Raw genomic sequence first — 22,541 nt, forward strand, 5'->3', positions numbered from 1 at the left:
AAAAGGAGCCCTCTTCCACTATTGGTGGGAATGTAAATTGATACAGTCACTATGGAGAACAGTATGGAGTTTCCTTTAAAAAACTAGAAATAGAATTACCATCTGACCCAGCAATCCCACTTTTGGGCATATACCCAGAGACAACCATAAATCAAAAAGGCACATTCACCACAAGGTTCATTGCAGCACTATTTACAATACCAGGTAATGGAAGCAACCTAAATGCCCACAGACAGATGAATGGATAAAGATGGCGTACATATATAAAATGGAATATTACTCGGCCATAAAAAGGAATGAAACTGGGTCATTTGTAGAGACATCGATGGATCTAGAGACTGTCATACAGAATGAAGTTAGTCAGAAAGAGGAAAACAAATATTGTATATTAATGCATATATGTGGAACCTAAAAAATTTTACAGATGAACTGGTTTGCAGGGAAGAAATAGAGACACAGAGGTAGAGAACAAACGTATGGACACCAAGTGTGGGAAGCCATGGGGTGGTGGTGGTGGGATGAGTTGGGAGTTTGAGATTGACCTGTATACATGTATATGCATAAAATACATAACTAATAATAACCCGCTGTACAAAAAAGTAAATAAAATTAAATTTCAAAATTTTAAAATATAAAATTTAAACATAAAACAGAAAAAAGTTCTTCCCTTCACACAGATGTATTTATAGGAATGAATTATTTCCATGCTTATATCTATAAATACATAAATGAGGAATAAAATCTAACTTGGACCATAAACGAAAAAAAACCCTGAACCCACCAGTTATACAGAGGAAAACCCTATCAGGGCACTTGCTCCAGCGGTAAACAATTCTGAAATTGGTCAGAGGTGGGGAATCATCTCCCATACAGCCAGCAACCCACCCCCCATGCAAGGAGCGTCCTCATTGCAAAGCTGGGGGACCGTGCCGAGGCATCTCTGAATAAAGGTGAGCTGAGCCCCAGGCCAGCTGCTGCTGAACTGTTCCCACCCTTCCCAGGTAAAACACCTGAATATGTACAAAGGCTTGAAAGCCTAGAGGAAGGGCCGTGGAGCCACACCAGCGACAGCACGCAGGCCAACTTGGTGACTGCAGGCCAGCCAGGGTGATCCTGGCCCCGGGCGCTCTTCCGGAAGCTTTCCATTGTCCTGCCTGAGATACCCCTCTTGTCCCGGCCCCCACTGCTTTTTTCCTTCCTCACCTCTGTCCGGAGAGAAATTCCAGCGGAAGGTATGGGTGACACATCCTCTTCTTTACAGTTGGCAGCCTGGCAACTCCTGCAGAAAGGCCAGCAGAACCCCACTCACACCGGGCCACCAACAAAGCTGTGGCCCCTCACTCCCTCCCACCAGCACAGCCCCGAGACTGCTGACGGGGCAGAGAATATGGAGTCAGGCACAGCTTCAGGGGCTATTGCTGCCTGGAGCGCTGTTTATATTGACCTCAACCAGGCAGACCTGGGGAGGGCCGGCCGGCAGTGTAAGGCTGCCCAGGTCAGCTAATCCACAACCGTCAGGGAATCACATTGTTGAAAATGGACCTCGCTAAGGCAGAATAGAAGCCAAGGAAAATAAGGACACAATGCCATTTGCAGCACCGTAGATGAGTCTAGAGGTAATCACGTGACTTGGAGTAAGTCAGAAAGTGAAAGACACATATCATTTCATATCACTTATAGGTGTTACCTAAAATAGAAACCAGGGCAGTCATTTCCACTGAGAAGTGCAATCATAGATTCATTAAACAAACTTATGGTTCACCAATGGAAAGGTGTGAGGATTGGTTTCATTACGATATCGGGGTTAACAGACATATACAAACAGAGGTGACATATATAATCACCAAAGACCTACGGAATACCAAGAGAAGACTACTCAACATTCTGTCATAACGTACATGGGAAAAGGATCCCAGGAAGAACAGACATCTGTATATGTGTAAAAGAACCACATCTTCCACACCTACAACAAGCCAAACATTGTAATCAAACATGCTATAATAAAAAGTAAAAAAATTAAATTAAAAATACGAACAAGAAGTAGGGAGTCAAACTTGAGGGGCTTTCTCCTGGCACATTCCATTCTAAATTCCAATCTAGAACACGACGAAGTCCATTGAGGCTCTGTTGCCCTAGTAACCAGATGTGTTAAGGGAGAACTGCTGCCAGCTACTGGCCGTTTCACACAACAGCAGCTTTAATCCCAGTGCTAATGGTCAGTTGATATTCAAAATCATTGCAGGCCTGTAAATGACACCTGCCCTGAAAACAAATCCTGGGGCCACATATCGACCAAAAAATTTAAAGGACGACCATATTTCAAAACGAACGTTTCAAAAGGCATATTTTATGCACATTAGTGTTCTGCTTCTTTTTCTTTCTTTCTTTTTTGGTTAGAAACACGGGAATGGAAAAAGGCATCCCTCAGAAGGGGCGAAAATAGTTGCAAACGAATCAATGGACAAAGGTTTAATCTCCAATATATATAAACAGCTCATGCAGCTTATTAAGAAAACAAACAACCCAATACAAAAATGGGCAGAAGATCTAAAGAGACGTTTCTTCAAAGAAGACACAGAGATGGCCAAGACGCACATGAAAAGCTGCTCAAGAGCACTAATTATTAGAGAAATGCAAATCAAAAGTACAATGAGGTATCACCTCACACCTGTTAGAATCGGCATCATCAGAAAATCTACAGACAACAAATTCTGGGGAGGGTGTGGACAAAAGGAGCCCTCTTCCACTATTGGTGGGAATGTAAATTGATACAGTCACTATGGAGAACAGTATGGAGTTTCCTTTAAAAAACTAGAAATAGAATTACCATCTGACCCAGCAATCCCACTTTTGGGCATATACCCAGAGACAACCATAAATCAAAAAGTCACATTCACCACAAGGTTCATTGCAGCACTATTTACAATACCAGGTAATGGAAGCAACCTAAATGCCCACAGACAGATGAATGGATAAAGATGGGGTACATATATAAAATGGAATATTACTCGGCCATAAAAAGGAATGAAACTGGGTCATTTGTAGAGACATCGATGGATCTAGAGACTGTCATACAGAATGAAGTTAGTCAGAAAGAGGAAAACAAATATTGTATATTAATGCATATATGTGGAACCTAAAAAATTTTACAGATGAACTGGTTTGCAGGGAAGAAATAGAGACACAGAGGTAGAGAACAAACGTATGGACACCAAGTGTGGGAAGCCATGGGGTGGTGGTGGTGGGATGAGTTGGGAGTTTGAGATTGACCTGTATACATGTATATGCATAAAATACATAACTAATAATAACCCGCTGTACAAAAAAGTAAATAAAATTAAATTTCAAAATTTTAAAATATAAAATTTAAACATAAAACAGAAAAAAGTTCTTCCCTTCACACAGATGTATTTATAGGAATGAATTATTTCCATGCTTATATCTATAAATACATAAATGAGGAATAAAATCTAACTTGGACCATAAACGAAAAAGAACCCTGAACCCACCAGTTATACAGAGGAAAACCCTATCAGGGCACTTGCTCCAGCGGTAAACAATTCTGAAATTGGTCAGAGGTGGGGAATCATCTCCCATAGAGCCAGCAACCCACCCCCCATGCAAGGAGCGTCCTCATTGCAAAGCTGGGGGACCGTGCCGAGGCATCTCTGAATAAAGGTGAGCTGAGCCCCAGGCCAGCTGCTGCTGAACTGTTCCCACCCTTCCCAGGTAAAACACCTGAATATGTACAAAGGCTTGAAAGCCTAGAGGAAGGGCCGTGGAGCCACACCAGCGACAGCACGCAGGCCAACTTGGTGACTGCAGGCCAGCCAGGGTGATCCTGGCCCCGGGCGCTCTTCCGGAAGCTTTCCATTGTCCTGCCTGAGATACCCCTCTTGTCCCGGCCCCCACTTCTTTTTTCCTTCCTCACCTCTGTCCGGAGAGAAATTCCAGCGGAAGGTATGGGTGACACATCCTCTTCTTTACAGGTGGCAGACTGGCAACTCCTGCAGAAAGGCCAGCAGAACCCCACTCACACCGGGCCACCAACAAAGCTGTGGCCCCTCACTCCCTCCCACCAGCACAGCCCCGAGACTGCTGACGGGGCAGAGAATATGGAGTCAGGCACAGCTTCAGGGGCTATTGCTGCCTGGAGCGCTGTTTATATTGACCTCAACCAGGCAGACCTGGGGAGGGCCGGCCGGCAGGGTAAGGCTGCCCAGGTCAGCTAATCCACAACCGTCAGGGAATCACATTGTTGAAAATGGACCTCACTAAGGCAGAATAGAAGCCAAGGAAAATAAGGACACAATGCCATTTGCAGCACCGTAGATGAGTCTAGAGGTAATCACGTGACTTGGAGTAAGTCAGAAAGTGAAAGACACATATCATTTCATATCACTTATAGGTGTTACCTAAAATAGAAACCAGGGCAGTCATTTCCACTGAGAAGTGCAATCGTAGATTCATTAAACAAACTTATGGTTCACCAATGGAAAGGTGTGAAGATTAGTTTCATTACGATATCGGGGTTAACAGACATATACAAACAGAGGTGACATATATAATCACCAAAGACCTACGGAATACCAAGAGAAGACTACTCAACATTCTGTCATAACGTACATGGGAAAAGGATCCCAGGAAGAACAGACATCTGTATATGTGTAAAAGAACCACATCTTCCACACCTACAACAAGCCAAACATTGTAATCAAACTTGCTATAATAAAAAGCAAAAAAATTAAATTAAAAATACGAACAAGAAGTAGGGAGTCAAACTTGAGGGGCTTTCTCCTGGCACATTCCATTCTAAATTCCAATCTAGAACACGACGATGTCCACTGAGGCTCTGTTGCCCTAGTAACCAGATGTGTTAAGGGAGAACTGCTGCCAGCTAGTGGCCGTTTCACACAACAGCAGCTTTAATCCCAGTGCTAATGGTCAGTTGATATTCAAAATCATTGCAGGCCTGTAAATGACACCTGCCCTGAAAACAAATCCTGGGCCACATATCGACCAAAAAATTTAAAGGACGTCCATATTTCAAAACGACCGTTTCAAAAGGCATATTTTATGCACATTAGTGTTCTGCTTCTTTTTCTTTCTTTCTTTTTTGGTTAGAAACACGGGAATGGAAAATGTCATCCCTCAGAAGGGGCGAAAATAGTTGCAAACGAATCAATGGACAAAGGTTTAATCTCCAATATATATAAACAGCTCATGCAGCTTATTAAGAAAACAAACAACCCAATACAAAAATGGGCAGAAGATCTAAAGAGACGTTTCTTCAAAGAAGACACAGAGATGGCCAAGACGCACATGAAAAGCTGCTCAAGAGCACTAATTATTAGAGAAATGCAAATCAAAAGTACAATGAGGTATCACCTCACACCTGTTAGAATCGGCATCATCAGAAAATCTACAGACAACAAATTCTGGGGAGGGTGTGGACAAAAGGAGCCCTCTTCCACTATTGGTGGGAATGTAAATTGATACAGTCACTATGGAGAACAGTATGGAGTTTCCTTTAAAAAACTAGAAATAGAATTACCATCTGACCCAGCAATCCCACTTTTGGGCATATACCCAGAGACAACCATAAATCAAAAAGGCACATTCACCACAAGGTTCATTGCAGCACTATTTACAATACCAGGTAATGGAAGCAACCTAAATGCCCACAGACAGATGAATGGATAAAGATGGGGTACATATATAAAATGGAATATTACTCGGCCATAAAAAGGAATGAAACTGGGTCATTTGTAGAGACATCGATGGATCTAGAGACTGTCATACAGAATGAAGTTAGTCAGAAAGAGGAAAACAAATATTGTATATTAATGCATATATGTGGAACCTAAAAAATTTTACAGATGAACTGGTTTGCAGGGAAGAAATAGAGACACAGAGGTAGAGAACAAACGTATGGTCACCAAGTGTGGGAAGCCATGGGGTGGTGGTGGTGGGATGAGTTGGGAGTTTGAGATTGACCTGTATACATGTATATGCATAAAATACATATCTAATAATAAGCCGCTGTATAAAAAAGTAAATAAAATTAAATTTCAAAATTTTAAAATATAAAATTTAAACATAAAACAGAAAAAAGTTCTTCCCTTCACACAGATGTATTTATAGGAATGAATTATTTCCATGCTTATATCTATAAATACATAAAAGAGGAATAAAATCTAACTTGAACCATAAACGAAAAAAAACCCTGAACCCACCAGTTATACAGAGGAAAACCCTATCAGGACACTTGCTCCAGCGGTAAACAATTCTGAAATTGGTCAGAGGTGGGGAATCATCTCCCATACAGCCAGCAACCCACCCCCCATGCAAGGAGCGTCCTCATTGCAAAGCTGGGGGACCGTGCCGAGGCATCTCTGAATAAAGGTGAGCTGAGCCCCAGGCCAGCTGCTGCTGAACTGTTCCCACCCTTCCCAGGTAAAACACCTGAATATGTACAAAGGCTTGAAAGCCTAGAGGAAGGGCCGTGGAGCCACACCAGCGACAGCACGCAGGCCAACTTGGTGACTGCAGGCCAGCCAGGGTGATCCTGGCCCCGGGCGCTTTTCCGGAAGCTTTCCATTGTCCTGCCTGAGATACCCCTCTTGTCCCGGCCCCCACTGCTTTTTTCCTTCCTCACCTCTGTCCAGAGAGAAATTCCAGCGGAACGTATGGGTGACACATCCTCTTCTTTACAGGTGGCAGCCTGGCAACTCCTGCAGAAAGGCCAGCAGAACCCCACTCACACCGGGCCACCAACAAAGCTGTGGCCCCTCACTCCCTCCCACCAGCACAGCCCCGAGACTGCTCACGGGGCAGAGAATATGGAGGCAGGCACAGCTTCAGGGGCTATTGCTGCCTGGAGCGCTGTTTATATTGACCTCAACCAGGCAGACCAGGGAGGGCCGGCCGGCAGGGTAAGGCTGCCCAGGTCAGCTAATCCACAACCCTCAGGGAATCACATTGTTGAAAATGGACCTCGCTAAGGCAGAATAGAAGCCAAGGAAAATAAGGACACAATGCCATTTGCAGCACCGTAGATGAGTCTAGAGGTAATCACGTGACTTGGAGTAAGTCAGAAAGTGAAAGACACATAACATTTCATATCACTTATAGGTGTTACCTAAAATAGAAACCAGGGCAGTCATTTCCACTGAGAAGTGCAATCATAGATTCATTAAACAAACTTATGGTTCACCAATGGAAAGGTGTGAGGATTGGTTTCATTACGATATCGGGGTTAACAGACATATACAAACAGAGGTGACATATATAATCACCAAAGACCTACGGAATACCAAGAGAAGACTACTCAACATTCTGTCATAACGTACATGGGAAAAGGATCCCAGGAAGAACAGACATCTGTATATGTGTAAAAGAACCACATCTTCCACACCTACAACAAGCCAAACATTGTAATCAAACTTGCTATAATAAAAAATAAAAAAATTAAATTAAAAATACGAACAAGAAGTAGGGAGTCAAACTTGAGGGGCTTTCTCCTGGCACATTCCATTCTAAATTCCAATCTAGAACATGACTTCCATTGAGGCTCTGTTGCCCTAGTAACCAGATGTGTTAAGGGAGAACTGCTGCCACCTAGTGGCCGTTTCACACAACAGCAGCTCTAATCCCAGTGCTAATGGTCAGTTGATATTCAAAACCATTGCAGGCCTGTAAATGACACCTGCCCTGAAAACAAATCCTGGGGTCACATATCGACCAAAAAATTTAAAGGACGTCCATATTTCAAAATGACCGTTTCAAAAGACATATTTTATGCACATTAGTGTTCTGCTTCTTTTTCTTTCTTTCTTTTTTGGTTAAAAAAACGGGAATGGAAAAAGGCATCCCTCAGAAGGGGCGAAAATAGTTTCAAACGAATCAATGGACAAAGGTTTAATCTCCAATATATATAAACAGCTCGTGCAGCTTATTAAAAAAACAAACAACCGAATACAAAAATGGGCAGAAGATCTAAAGAGACGTTTCTTCAAAGAAGACACAGAGATGGCCAAGACGCACATGAAAAGCTGCTCAAGAGCACTAATTATTAGAGAAATGCAAATCAAAACTACAATGAGGTATCACCTCACACCTGTTAGAATCGGCATCATCAGAAAATCTACAAACAACAAATTCTGGGGAGGGTGTGGACAAAAGGAGCCCTCTTCCACTATTGGTGGGAATGTAAATTGATACAGTCACTATGGAGAACAGTATGGAGTTTCCTTTAGGAAACTAGAAATAGAATTACCATCTGACCCAGCAATCCCACTTTTGGGCATATACCCAGAGACAACCATAAATCAAAAAGGCACGTTCACCACAAGGTTCATTGCAGCACTATTTACAGTAGCCAGGTAATGGAAGCAACCTAAATGCCCACAGACAGATGAATGGATAAAGATGGGGTACATATATAAAATGGAATATTACTCGGCCATAAAAAGGAATGAAACTGGGTCATTTGTAGAGACATCGATGGATCTAGAGACTGTCATACAGGATGAAGTTAGTCAGAAAGAGGAAAACAAATATTGTATATTAATGCATATATGTGGAACCTAAAAAATGGTACAGATGAACTGGTTTGCAGGGAAGAAATAGAGACACAGCGGTAGAGAACAAACGTATGGACACCAAGTGTGGGAAGCCATGGGCTGGTGGTGGTGGGATGAGTTGGGAGTTTGAGATTGACCTGTATACATGTATATGCATAAAGTACATAACTAATAATAAGCCGCTGCATAAAAAAGTAAATAAAATTAAATTTCAAAATTTTAAAATATAAAATTTAAAAATAAAACAGAAAAAAGTTCTTCCCTTCACACAGATGTATTTATAGGAATGAATTATTTCCATGCTTATATCTATAAATATATAAAAGAGGAATAAAATCTAACTTGAACCATAAACGAAAAAAAACCCTGAACCCACCAGTTATACAGAGGAAAACCCTATCAGGGCACTTGCTCCAGCGGTAAACAATTCTGAAATTGGTCAGAGGTGGGGAATCATCTCCCATACAGTCAGCAACCCACCCCCCATGCAAGGAGCGTCCTCATTGCAAAGCTGGGGGACCGTGCCGAGGCATCTCTGAATAAAGGTGAGCTGAGCCCCAGGCCAGCTGCTGCTGAACTGTTCCCACCCTTCCCAGGTAAAACACCTGAATATGTACAAAGGCTTGAAAGCCTAGAGGAAGCGCCGTGGAGCCACACCAGCGACAGCACGCAGGCCAACTTGGTGACTGCAGGCCAGCCAGGGTGATCCTGGCCCCGGGCGCTCTTCCGGAAGCTTTCCATTGTCCTGCCTGAGATACCCCTCTTGTCCCGGCCCCCTCTGCTTTTTTCCTTCCTCACCTCAGTCCGGAGAGAAATTCCAGCGGAAGGTATGGGTGACACATCCTCTTCTTTACAGGTGGCAGCCTGGCAACTCCTGCAGAAAGGCCAGCAGAACCCCACTCACACCGGGCCACCAACAAAGCTGTGGCCCCTCACTCCCTCCCACCAGCACAGCCCCGAGACTACTGACGGGGCAGAGAATAAGGAGTCAGGTACAGCTTCAGGGGCTATTGCTGCCTGGAGCGCTGTTTATATTGACCTCAACCAGGCAGACCTGGGGAGGGCCGGCCGGCAGTGTAAGGCTGCCCAGGTCAGCTAATCCACAACCCTCAGGGAATCACATTGTTGAAAATGGACCTCGCTAAGGCAGAATAGAAGCCAAGGAAAATAAGGACACAATGCCATTTGCAGCACCGTAGATGAGTCTAGAGGTAATCACGTGACTTGGAGTAAGTCAGAAAGTGAAAGACACATATCATTTCATATCACTTATAGGTTTTACCTAAAATAGAAACCAGGGCAGTCATTTCCACTGAGAAGTGCAATCATAGATTCATTAAACAAACTTATGGTTCACCAATGGAAAGGTGTGAGGATTGGTTTCATTACGATATCGGGGTTAACAGACATATACAAACAGAGGTGACATATATAATCACCAAAGACCTACGGAATACCAAGAGAAGACTACTCAACATTCTGTCATAACGTACATGGGAAAAGGATCCCAGGAAGGACAGACATCTGTATATGTGTAAAAGAACCACATCTTCCACACCTACAACAAGCCAAACATTGTAATCAAACTTGCTATAATAAAAAATAAAAAAAAATTAAATTAAAAATACGAACAAGTAGTAGGGAGTCAAACTTGAGGGGCTTTCTCCTGGCACATTCCATTCTAAATTCCAATCTAGAACATGACTTCCATTGAGGCTCTGTTGCCCTAGTAACCAGATGTGTTAAGGGAGAACTGCTGCCACCTAGTGGCCGTTTCACACAACAGCAGCTTTAATCCCAGTGCTAATGGTCAGTTGATATTCATAATCATTGCAGGCCTGTAAATGACACCTGCCCTGAAAACAAATCCTGGGGCCACATATCAACCAAAAAATTTAAAGGACGTCCATATTTCAAAACGACCGTTTCAAAAGGCATATTTTATGCACATTAGTGTTCTGCTTCTTTTTCTTTCTTTCTTTTTTGGTTAGAAACACGGGAATGGAAAAAGTCATCCCTCAGAAGGGGCGAAAATAGTTGCAAACGAATCAATGGACAAAGGTTTAATCTCCAATATATATAAACAGCTCATGCAGCTTATTAAGAAAACAAACAACCCAATACAAAAATGGGCAGAAGATCTAAAGAGACGTTTCTTCAAAGAAGACACAGAGATGGCCAAGACGCACATGAAAATCTGCTCAAGAGCACTAATTATTAGAGAAATGCAAATAAAAACTACTATGAGGTATCACCTCACACCTGTTAGAATCGGCATCATCAGAAAGTGTACAGACAACAAATTCTGGGGAGGGTGTGGACAAAAGGAGCCCTCTTCCACTATTGGTGGGAATGTAAATTGATACAGTCACTATGGAGAACAGTATGGAGTTTCCTTTAAAAAACTAGAAATAGAATTACCATCTGACCCAGCAAACCCACTTTTGGGCATATACCCAGAGACAACCATAAATCAAAAAGGCACATTCACCACAAGGTTCATTGCAGCACTATTTACAATAGCCAGGTAATGGAAGCAACCTAAATGCCCACAGACAGATGAATGGATAAAAAAGGGGTACATATATAAAATGGAATATTACTCGGCCATAAAAAGGAATGAAACTGGGTCATTTGTAGAGACTTCGATGGATCTAGAGACTGTCATACAGAATGAAGTTAGTCAGAAAGAGGAAAACAAATATTGTATATTAATGCATATATGTGGAACCTAAAAAATTTTACAGATGAACTGGTTTGCAGGGAAGAAATAGAGACACAGAGGTAGAGAACAAACGTATGGACACCAAGTGTGGGAAGCCATGGGGTGGTGGTGGTGGGATGAGTTGGGAGTTTGAGATTGACCTGTATACATGTATATGCATAAAATACATAACTAATAATAAGCCGCTGTATAAAAAAGTAAATAAAATTAAATTTCAAAATTTTAAAATATAAAATTTAAAAATAAAACAGAAAAAAGTTCTTCCCTTCACACAGATGTATTTATAGGAATGAATTATTTCCATGCTTATATCTATAAATACATAAAAGAGGAATAAAATCTAACTTGAACCATAAACGAAAAAAAAAACCCTGAACCCACCAGTTATACAGAGGAAAACCCTATCAGGGCACTTGCTCCAGCGGTAAACAATTCTGAAATTGGTCGGAGGTGGGGAATCATCTCCCATACAGCCAGCAACCCACCCCCCATGCAAGGAGCGTCCTCATTGCAAAGCTGGGGGACCGTGCCGAGGCATCTCTGAATAAAGGTGAGCTGAGCCCCAAGCCAGCTGCTGCTGAACTGTTCCCACCCTTCCCAGGTAAAACACCTGAATATGTACAAAGGCTTGAAAGCCTAGAGGAAGGGCCGTGGAGCCACACCAGCGACAGCACGGAGGTCAACTTGGTGACTGCAGGCCAGCCAGGGTGATCCTGGCCCCGGGCGCTCTTCCGGAAGCTTTCCATTGTCCTGCCTGAGATACCCCTCTTGTCCCGGCCCCCACTGCTTTTTTCCTTCCTCACCTCTCTCCGGAGAGAAATTCCAGCGGAAGGTATGGGTGACACATCCTCTTCTTTACAGGTGGCAGCCTGGCAACTCCTGCAGAAAGGCCAGCAGAACCCCACTCACACCGGGCCACCAACAAAGCTGTGGCCCCTCACTCCCTCCCACCAGCACAGCCCCGAGACTGCTGACGGGGCAGAGAATATGGAGTCAGGCACAGCTTCAGGGGCTATTGCTGCCTGGAGCGCTGTTTATATTGACCTCAACCAGGCAGACCTGGGGAGGGCCGGCCGGCAGGGTAAGGCTGCCCAGGTCAGCTAATCCACAACCCTCAGGGAATCACATTGTTGAAAATGGACCTCGCTAAGGCAGAATAGAAGCCAAGGAAAATAAGGACACAATGCCATTTGCAGCACCGTAGATGAGTCTAGAGGTAATCACGTGACTTGGAGTAAGTCAGAAAGTGAAAGACACATATCATTTCATATCACTTATAGGTGTTACCTAAAATAGAAACCAGGGCAGTCATTTCCACTGAGAAGTGCAATCATAGATTCATTAAACAAACTTATGGTTCACCAATGGAAAGGTGTGAGGATTGGTTTCATTACGATATCGGGGTTAACAGACATATACAAACAGAGGTGACATATATAATCACCAAAGACCTACGGAATACCAAGAGAAGACTACTCAACATTCTGTCATAACGTACATGGGAAAAGGAACCCAGGAAGAACAGACATCTGTATATGTGTAAAAGAACCACATCTTCCACACGTACAACAAGCCAAACATTGTAATCAAACATGCTATAATAAAAAGTTAAAAAATTAAATTAAAAATACGAACAAGAAGTAGGGAGTCAAACTTGAGGGGCTTTCTCCTGGCACATTCCATTCTAAATTCCAATCTAGAACACGACGATGTCCATTGAGGCTCTGTTGCCCTAGTAACCAGATGTGTTAAGGGAGAACTGCTGCCACCTAGTGGCCGTTTCACACAACAGCAGCTTTAATCCCAGTGCTAATGGTCAGTTGATATTCAAAATCTTTGCAGGCCTGTAAATGACACCTGCTCTGAAAACAAATCCTGGGGCCACATATCGACCAAAAAATTTAAAGGACGTCCATATTTCAAAACGACCGTTTCAAAAGGCATATTTTATGCACATTAGTGTTCTGCTTCTTTTTCTTTCTTTCTTTTTTGGTTAGAAACACGGGAATGGAAAAAGGCATCCCTCAGAAGGGGCGAAAATAGTTGCAAACGAATCAATGGACAAAGGTTTAATCTCCAATATATATAAACAGCTCATGCAGCTTATTAAGAAAACAAACAACCCAATACAAAAATGGGCAGAAGATCTAAAGATACGTTTCTTCAAAGAAGACACAGAGATGGCCAAGACGCACATGAAAAGCTGCTCAAGAGCACTAATTATTAGAGAAATGCAAATCAAAAGTACAATGAGGTATCACCTCACACCTGTTAGAATCGGCATCATCAGAAAATCTACAGACAACAAATTCTGGGGAGGGTGTGGACAAAAGGAGCCCTCTTCCACTATTGGTGGGAATGTAAATTGATACAGTCACTATGGAGAACAGTATGGAGTTTCCTTTAAAAAACTAGAAATAGAATTACCATCTGACCCAGCAATCCCACTTTTGGGCATATACCCAGAGACAACCATAAATCAGAAAGGCACATTCACCACAAGGTTCATTGCAGCACTATTTACAATACCAGGTAATGGAAGCAAACTAAATGCCCACAGACAGATGAATGGATAAAGATGGGGTACATATATAAAATGGAATATTACTCGGCCATAAAAAGGAATGAAACTGGGTCATTTGTAGAGACATCGATGGATCTAGAGACTGTCATACAGAATGAAGTTAGTCAGAAAGAGGAAAACAAATATTGTATATTAATGCATATATGTGGAACCTAAAAAATTTTACAGATGAACTGGTTTGCAGGGAAGAAATAGAGACACAGAGGTAGAGAACAAATGTATGGACACCAAGTGTGGGAAGCCATGGGCTGGTGGTGGTGGGATGAGTTGGGAGTTTGAGATTGACCTGTATACATGTATATGCATAAAATACATAACTAATAATAAGCCGCTGTATAAAAAAGTAAATAAAATTAAATTTCAAAATTTTAAAATATAAAATTTAAACATAAAACAGAAAAAAGTTCTTCCCTTCACATAGATGTATTTATAGGAATGAATTATTTCCATGCTTATATCTATAAATACATAAAAGAGGAATAAAATCTAACTTGAACCATAAACGAAAAAAAACCCTGAACCCACCAGTTATACAGAGGAAAACCCTATCAGGGCACTTGCTCCAGCGGTAAACAATTCTGAAATTGGTCAGAGGTGGGGAATCATCTCCCATACAGCCAGCAACCCACCCCCCATGCAAGGAGCGTCCTCATTGCAAAGCTGGGGGACCGTGCCGAGGCATCTCTGAATAAAGGTGAGCTGAGCCCCAGGCCAGCTGCTGCTGAACTGTTCCCACCCTTCCCAGGTAAAACACCTGAATATGTAGAAAGGCTTGAAAGCCTAGAGGAAGGGCCGTGGAGCCACACCAGCGACAGCACGCAGGCCAACTTGGTGACTGCAGGCCAGCCAGGGTGATCCTGGCCCCGGGCGCTCTTCCGGAAGCTTTCCATTGTCCTGCCTGAGATACCCCTCTTGTCCCGGCCCCCACTGCTTTTTTCCTTCCTCACCTCTGTCCAGAGAGAAATTCCAGCGGAACGTATGGGTGACACATCCACTTCTTTACAGGTGGCAGCCTGGCAACTCCTGCAGAAAGGCCAGCAGAACCCCACTCACACCGGGCCACCAACAAAGCTGTGGCCCCTCACTCCCTGCCACCAGCACAGCCCCGAGACTGCTCACGGGGCAGAGAATATGGAGTCAGGCACAGCTTCAGGGGCTATTGCTGCCTGGAGCGCTGTTTATATTGACCTCAACCAGGCAGACCTGGGGAGGGCCGGCCGGCAGGGTAAGGCTGCCCAGGTCAGCTAATCCACAACCCTCAGGGAATCACATTGTTGAAAATGGACCTCGCTAAGGCAGAATAGAAGCCAAGGAAAATAAGGACACAATGCCATTTGCAGCACCGTAGATGAGTCTAGAGGTAATCACGTGACTTGGAGTAAGTCAGAAAGTGAAAGACACATATCATTTCATATCACTTATAGGTGTTACCTAAAATAGAAACCAGGGCAGTCATTTCCACTGAGAAGTGCAATCATAGATTCATTAAACAAACTTATGGTTCACCAATGGAAAGGTGTGAGGATTGGTTTCATTACGATATCGGGGTTAACAGACATATACAAACAGAGGTGACATATATAATCACCAAAGACCTACGGAATACCAAGAGAAGACTACTCAACATTCTGTCATAACGTACATGGGAAAAGGATCCCAGGAAGAACAGACATCTGTATATGTGTAAAAGAACCACATCTTCCACACCTACAACAAGCCAAACATTGTAATCAAACTTGCTATAATAAAAAATAAAAAAATTAAATTAAAAATACGAACAAAAAGTAGGGAGTCAAACTTGAGGGGCTTTCTCCTGGCACATTCCATTCTAAATTCCAATCTAGAACATGACTTCCTTTGAGGCTCTGTTGCCCTAGTAACCAGATGTGTTAAGGGAGAACTGCTGCCACCTAGTGGCCGTTTCACACAACAGCAGCTTTAATCCCAGAGCTAATAGTCAGTTGATATTCAAAACCATTGCAGGCCTGTAAATGACACCTGCCCTGAAAACAAATCCTGGGGTCACATATCGATCAAAAAATTTAAAGGACGTCCATATTTCAAAATGACCGTTTCAAAAGGCATATTTTATGCACATTAGTGTTCTGCTTCTTTTTCTTTCTTTCTTTTTTGGTTAAAAAAACGGGAATGGAAAAAGGCATCCCTCAGAAGGGGCGAAAATAGTTTCAAACGAATCAATGGACAAAGGTTTAATCTCCAATATATATAAACAGCTCGTGCAGCTTATTAAAAAAACAAACAACCCAATACAATAATGGGCAGAAGATCTAAAGAGACGTTTCTTCAAAGAAGACACAGAGATGGCCAAGACGCACATGAAAAGCTGCTCAAGAGCACTAAATATTAGAGAAATGCAAATCAAAACTACAATGAGGTATCACCTCACACCTGTTAGAATCGGCATCATCAGAAAATCTACAAACAACAAATTCTGGGCAGGGTGTGGACAAAAGGAGCCCTCTTCCACTATTGGTGGGAATGTAAATTGATACAGTCACTATGGAGAACAGTATGGAGTTTCCTTTAAAAAACTAGAAATAGAATTACCATCTGACACAGCAATCCCACTTTTGGGCATATACCCAGAGACAACCATAAATCAAAAAGGCACATTCACCACAAGGTTCATTGCAGCACTATTTACAATAGCCAGGTAATGGAAGCAACCTAAATGCCCACAGACAGATGAATGGATAAAGATGGTGTACATATATAAAATGGAATATTACTCGGCCATAAAAAGGAATGAATCTGGGTCATTTGTAGAGACTTCGATGGATCTAGAGACTGTCATACAGAATGAAGTAAGTCAGAAAGAGGAAAACAAATATTGTATATTAATGCATATATGTGGAACCTAAAAAATGGTACAGATGAACTGGTTTGCAGGGAAGAAATAGAGACACAGAGGTAGAGAACAAACTTATGGACACCAAGTGTGGGAAGCCATGGATTGGTGGTGGTGGGATGAGTTGGGAGTTTGAGATTGACCTGTATACATGTATATGCATAAAATACATAACTAATAATAAGACGCTGTATAAAAAAGTAAATAAAATTAAATTTCAAAATTTTAAAATATAAAATTTAAAAATAAAACAGAAAAAAGTTCTTCCCTTCACACAGATGTATTTATAGGAATGAATTATTTCCATGCTTATATCTATAAATACATAAAAGAGGAATAAAATCTAACTTGAACCATAAACGAAAAAAAACCCTGAACCCACCAGTTATACAGAGGAAAACCCTATCAGGGCACTTGCTCCAGCGGTAAACAATTCTGAAATTGGTCAGAGGTGGGGAATCATCTCCCATACAGCCAGCAACCCACACCCCATGCAAGGAGCGTCCTCATTGCAAAGCTGGGGGACCGTGCCGAGGCATCTCTGAATAAAGGTGAGGTGAGCCCCAGGCCAGCTGCTGCTGAACTGTTCCCACCCTTCCCAGGTAAAACACCTGAATATGTAGAAAGGCTTGAAAGCCTAGAGGAAGGGCCGTGGAGCCACACCAGCGACAGCACGCAGGCCAACTTGGTGACTGCAGGCCAGCCAGGGTGATCCTGGCCCCAGGCGCTCTACCAGAAGCTTTCCATTGTCCTGCCTGAGATACCCCTATTGTCCCGGCCCCCACTGCTTTTTTCCTTCCTCACCTCTGTCCGGAGAGAAATTCCAGCGGAAGGTATGGGTGACACATCCTCTTCTTTACAGGTGGCAGCCTGGCAACTCCTGCAGAAAGGCCAGCAGAACCCCACTCACACCGGGCCACCAACAAAGCTGTGGCCCCTCACTCCCTCCCACCAGCACAGCCCCGAGACTGCTCACGGGGCAGAGAATATGGAGGCAGGCACAGCTTCAGGGGCTATTGCTGCCTGGAGCGCTGTTTATATTGACCTCAACCAGGCAGACCTGGGGAGGGCCGGCCGGCAGGGTAAGGCTGCCCAGGTCAGCTAATCCACAACCCTCAGGGAATCACATTGTTGAAAATGGACCTCGCTAAGGCAGAATAGAAGCCAAGGAAAATAAGGACACAATGCCATTTGCAGCACCGTAGATGAGTCTAGAGGTAATCACGTGACTTGGAGTAAGTCAGAAAGTGAAAGACACATATCATTTCATATCACTTATAGGTGTTACCTAAAATAGAAACCAGGGCAGTCATTTCCACTGAGAAGTGCAATCATAGATTCATTAAACAAACTTATGGTTCACCAATGGAAAGGTGTGAGGATTGGTTTCATTACGATATCGGGGTTAACAGACATATACAAACAGAGGTGACATATATAATCACCAAAGACCTACGGAATACCAAGAGAAGACTACTCAACATTCTGTCATAACGTACATGGGAAAAGGATCCCAGGAAGAACAGACATCTGTATATGTGTAAAAGAACCACATCTTCCACACCTACAACAAGCCAAACATTGTAACCAAACTTGCTATAATAAAAAATAAAAAAATTAAATTAAAAATACGAACAAGAAGTAGGGAGTCAAACTTGAGGGGCTTTCTCCTGGCACATTCCATTCTAAATTCCTATCTAGAACATGACTTCCATTGAGGCTCTGTTGCCCTAGTAACCAGATGTGTTAAAGGAGAACTGCTGCCAGCTAGTGGCCGTTTCACACAACAGCAGCTTTAATCCCAGTGCTAATGGTCAGTTGATATTCAAAATCATTGCAGGCCTGTAAATGACACCTGCCCTGAAAACAAATCCTGGGGCCACATATCGACCAAAAAATTTAAAGGACGTCCATATTTCAAAACGACCGTTTCAAAAGGCATATTTTATGCACATTAGTGTTCTGCTTCTTATTCTTTCTTTCTTTTTTGGTTAGAAACACGGGAATGGAAAAAGGCATCCCTCAGAAGGGGCGAAAATAGTTGCAAACGAATCAATGGACAAAGGTTTAATCCCCAATATATATAAACAGCTCGTGCAGCATATTAAAAAAACAAACAACCCAATACAATAATGGGCAGAAGATCTAAAGAGACGTTTCTTCAAAGAAGACACAGAGATGGCCAAGACGCACATGAAAAGCTGCTCAAGAGCACTAATTATTAGAGAAATGCAAATCAAAACTACAATGAGGTATCACCTCACACCTGTTAGAATCGGCATCATCAGAAAATCTACAAACAACAAATTCTGGGCCGGGTGTGGACAAAAGGAGCCCTCTTCCACTATTGGTGGGAATGTAAATTGATACAGTCACTATGGAGAACAGTATGGAGTTTCCTTTAAAAAACTAGAAATAGAATTACCATCTGACACAGCAATCCCACTTTTGGGCATATACCCAGAGACAACCATAAATCAAAAAGGCACATTCACCACAAGGTTCATTGCAGCACTATTTACACTAGCCAGGTAATGGAAGCAACCTAAATGCCCACAGACAGATGAATGGATAAAGATGGTGTACATATATAAAATGGAATATTACTCGGCCATAAAAAGGAATGAAGCTGGGTCATTTGTAGAGACTTCGATGGATCTAGAGACTGTCATACAGAATGAAGTAAGTCAGAAAGAGGAAAACAAATATTGTATATTAATGCATATATGTGGAACCTAAAAAATGGTACAGATGAACTGGTTTGCAGGGAAGAAATAGAGACACAGAGGTAGAGAACAAACGTATGGACACCAAGTGTGGGAAGCCATGGATTGGTGGTGGTGGGATGAGTTGGGAGTTTGAGATTGACCTGTATACATGTATATGCATAAAATACATAACTAATAATAAGCCGCTGTATAAAAAAGTAAATAAAATTAAATTTCAAAATTTTAAAATATAAAATTTAAAAATAAAACAGAAAAAAGTTCTTCCCTTCACACAGATGTATTTATAGGAATGAATTATTTCCATGCTTATATCTATAAATACATAAAAGAGGAATAAAATCTAACTTGAACAATAAACGAAAAAAAACCCTGAACCCACCAGTTATACAGAGGAAAACCCTATCAGGGCACTTGCTCCAGCGGTAAACAATTCTGAAATTGGTCAGAGGTGGGGAATCATCCCCCATACAGCCAGCAACCCACACCCCATGCAAGGAGCGTCCTCATTGCAAAGCTGGGGGACCGTGCCGAGGCATCTCTGAATAAAGGTGAGCTGAGCCCCAGGCCAGCTGCTGCTGAACTGTTCCCACCCTTCCCAGGTAAAACACCTGAATATGTAGAAAGTCTTGAAAGCCTAGAGGAAGGGCCGTGGAGCCACACCAGCGACAGCACGCAGGCCAACTTGGTGACTGCAGGCCAGCCAGGGTGATCCTGGCCCCAGGCGCTCTACCAGAAGCTTTCCATTGTCCTGCCTGAGATACCCCTCTTGTCCCGGCCCCCACTGCTTTTTTCCTTCCTCACCTCTGTCCGGAGAGAAATTCCGGCGGAAGGTATGGGTGACACATCCTCTTCTTTACAGGTGGCAGCCTGGCAACTCCTGCAGAAAGGCCAGCAGAACCCCACTCACACCGGGCCACCAACAAAGCTGTGGCCCCTCACTCCCTCCCACCAGCACAGCCCCGAGACTGCTCACGGGGCAGAGAATATGGAGGCAGGCACAGCTTCAGGGGCTATTGCTGCCTGGAGCGCTGTTTTTATTGACCTCAACCAGGCAGACCTGGGGAGGGCCGGCCGGCAGGGTAAGGCTGCCCAGGTCAGCTAATCCACAACCCTCAGGGAATCACATTGTTGAAAATGGACCTCGCTAAGGCAGAATAGAAGCCAAGGAAAATAAGGACACAATGCCATTTGCAGCACCGTAGATGAGTCTAGAGGTAATCACGTGACTTGGAGTAAGTCAGAAAGTGAAAGACACATATCATTTCATATCACTTATAGGTGTTACCTAAAATAGAAACCAGGGCAGTCATTTCCACTGAGAAGTGCAATCATAGATTCATTAAACAAACTTATGGTTCACCAATGGAAAGGTGTGAGGATTGGTTTCATTACGATATCGGGGTTAACAGACATATACAAACAGAGGTGACATATATAATCACCAAAGACCTACGGAATACCAAGAGAAGACTACTCAACATTCTGTCATAACGTACATGGGAAAAGGATCCCAGGAAGAACAGACATCTGTATATGTGTAAAAGAACCACATCTTCCACACCTACAACAAGCCAAACATTGTAACCAAACTTGCTATAATAAAAAATAAAAAAATTAAATTAAAAATACGAACAAGAAGTAGGGAGTCAAACTTGAGGGGCTTTCTCCTGGCACATTCCATTCTAAATTCCAATCTAGAACATGACTTCCATTGAGGCTCTGTTGCCCTAGTAACCAGATGTGTTAAAGGAGAACTGCTGCCAGCTAGTGGCCGTTTCACACAGCAGCAGCTTTAATCCCAGTGCTAAAGGTCAGTTGATATTCAAAATCATTGCAGGCCTGTAAATGACACCTGCCCTGAAAACAAATCCTGGGGCCACATATCGACCAAAAAATTTAAAGGACGTCCATATTTCAAAACGACCGTTTCAAAAGGCATATTTTATGCACATTAGTGTTCTGCTTCTTATTCTTTCTTTCTTTTTTGGTTAGAAACACGGGAATGGAAAAAGTCATCCCTCAGAAGGGGCGAAAATAGTTGCAAACGAATCAATGGACAAAGGTTTAATCTCCAATATATATAAACAGCTCATGCAGCTTATTAAAAAAACAAACAACCCAATACAAAAATGGGCAGAAGATCTAAAGAGACGTTTCTTCAAAGAAGACACAGAGATAGATGGCCAAGACGCACATGAAAAGCTGCTCAAGAGCACTAATTATTAGAGAGATGCAAATCAAAACTACAGTGAGGTATCACCTCACACCTGTTAGAATCGGCATCATCAGAAAATCTACACACAACAAATTCTGGGGAGGGTGTGGACAAAAGGAGCCCTCTTCCACTATTGGTGGGAATGTAAATTGATACAGTCACTATGGAGAACAGTATGGAGTTTCCTTTAAAAAACTAGGAATAGAATTACCATCTGACCCAGCAATCCCACTTTTGGGCATATACCCAGAGACAACCATAAATCAAAAAGGCACATTCACCACAAGGTTCATTGCAGCACTATTTACAATAGCCAGGTAATGGAAGCAACCTAAATGCCCACAGACAGATGAATAATGGATAAAGATGGGGTACATATATAAAATGGAATACTACTCGGCCATAAAAAGGAATGAAACTGGGTCTTTTGTAGAGACATCGATGGATCTAGAGACTGTCATACTGAAAGAAGTAAGTCAGAAAGAGGAAAACAAATATTGTATATTAATGCATATATGTGGATCCTAAAAAATGGTACAGATGAACTGGTTTGCAGGGAAGAAATAGAGACACAGAGGTAGAGAACAAACGTATGGACACCAAGTGTGGGAAGCCATGGGGTGGTGGTGGTGGGATGAGTTGGGAGTTTGAGACTGACCTGTATACATGTATATGCATAAAATACGTAACTAATAATAACCCGGTGTACAAAAAAGTAAATAAAATTAAATTTCAAAATTTTAAAATATAAAATTTAAAAATAAAACAGAAAAAATTTCTTCCCTTCACACAGATATATTTATAGGAATGAATTATTTCCATGCTTATATCTAT

Source organism: Mesoplodon bidens (assembly GCF_964165515.1).
Source record: "Mesoplodon bidens genome assembly, contig: HAP1_SCAFFOLD_59, whole genome shotgun sequence".
Classification (NCBI taxonomy): Eukaryota; Metazoa; Chordata; class Mammalia; order Artiodactyla; family Ziphiidae; genus Mesoplodon; species Mesoplodon bidens.